The following is a 1,818-nucleotide window of genomic DNA, read 5'->3' as shown; positions in this document are numbered from 1 at the left end:
AAACACTAATAATGGACCAGGGGATACAATAGCAACAGCCAAAATAACATCAATGACAATTATTATAACATCAAAAAATATTAATGATAATAAAAGGCTAAGAACAATGACAGTTGCAAAATTAGCAACAACAAAAATAACAAGGCTAACAACAACAGAAACAAGAATAAAAGCACAGCCATAATAACAACATCAACAAAATTCTCTCTTCCTTCCGCTTAAATGAAATCAAGGAAAAAACAAAAACAAATTAGAAATAAGTTACAATAACCCCCCCTCCCCCCCCCCACACACACGTTCAAACGTTTGTGTCTTCCAACCCCCGGCGCGGGGTCGGTCCAGCGCCACGAACCACACAGCCATAGCAACGCCACCAGCAAAAAAAAAACATCTCTCTCCCCCCCTCCTCCTCTATAAAAAAAAGTAAAAAACAAGAAAATATGAGAAATAGTGAAACCATAAGCTGACAAAACTAAACGAAAATCACAATCCACTATTTCTTCAAACGTTTGTACCTCCAGCAACCACCACGCGGATCGTCCAGCGTCCACGTGGCTGAGCGAGTGCGAGCCTCTGCTCCATAGAAAACGGTCCTCGAGGATGGACTTCGATAAGCCGTCTGCGTCACGCCTCTGTGCGCGTTCCTCCCTCCACGTGCGTGTCGTAAAGGAGAGTGCTCATGACAATGGAGTTTTGCTGGATGAGGTGATGCGACCGCCACCTGCCCATCGATAGCTGTTGCCACCTGCTCCATGTGTCATATCCGGCCATGAGTAAAGCAATACGATGTTTCATTTTACAAAGGGTTGGTGAATATTAAACAAGGTGTTCTTGACTGTGGTTCAAACATGGATGAATGTTATATGTATATATATTTTTTTTTGTCTCTCAACATGTTACATATTTATATATCAAGAGTATATGAGGTTTGATTTTTTTATCTTTTATCTATGTTATTCATGTGTGCCTGTGTTTATTGTGTGGGAAGGTACTGCGCCAAGCACGTAGGCTGTACGTGACATATATGTACATGTGCATATCTTTCTCTCTATCTGTCTATCTAGCTATCTATTGTGTGTGTGTGTGTGTGTATGTGTGTGTGTGTGTGTGTGTGTGTGTGTATGTGTGTGTGTGTGTGTGTGTGTGTGTGTGTTTGTTTGTGTCCTTTTTTATACAGATCATCTTTATACATAAACATTTACACAAAGGAAGAGACAGGCGCGTGTGCGCGAGACAAATGCTGAAATTGGGGTTCGTTATTTCGAGTGAATACATTTGTTTTGCCAACCGGTCAGATATTGTAATGAAGACCTGGCGTACGCTACATGTCTGGAAAGCGGACACTACTCAAGTATGCAAATTGCAGCTTTGGTTATGTACTCCCTTTGTAATTCTATTTCACTGCCTTTCACACTGTATTTTAAGCGTCGGATTGTCGTTATTGCTTCCTTTTAGTCGGAGAGATGAGTCAAGTGACCAGTCCGGGGTAAGTGCGCAATTCCCTGCGCTGCAGTCAAATGGCATTTTTTGTTGCCTGGCGATGATCTCGGTCGTTTTTTCCCTCTCACAAAACAACGCGCGTCCTAACGGTTATTCGAACATCTACTCTCGACTTCTTTTGTTTCGCAGGTAATTAGTGTTTGCATAATAGCCTAACCTTTAGTGATCCCTCGGCACCCTCCCCGCCCTCCTGGAACCGCCCACATTCCATGACGTCTCCCCCCACGCCCTTCTTTTGGCCACGCTCGCGGGCCCCTCGCCCTCCGACCTTGAGACACCCAGACGCACACGCACCAAATCCTGGGAATTGTGGGTCAG

The sequence above is a fragment of the Penaeus chinensis genome, chromosome 38 (genome assembly GCF_019202785.1).
Source record: "Penaeus chinensis breed Huanghai No. 1 chromosome 38, ASM1920278v2, whole genome shotgun sequence".
Classification (NCBI taxonomy): Eukaryota; Metazoa; Arthropoda; class Malacostraca; order Decapoda; family Penaeidae; genus Penaeus; species Penaeus chinensis.
Note: the sequence above shows the minus strand (reverse complement) of the source record.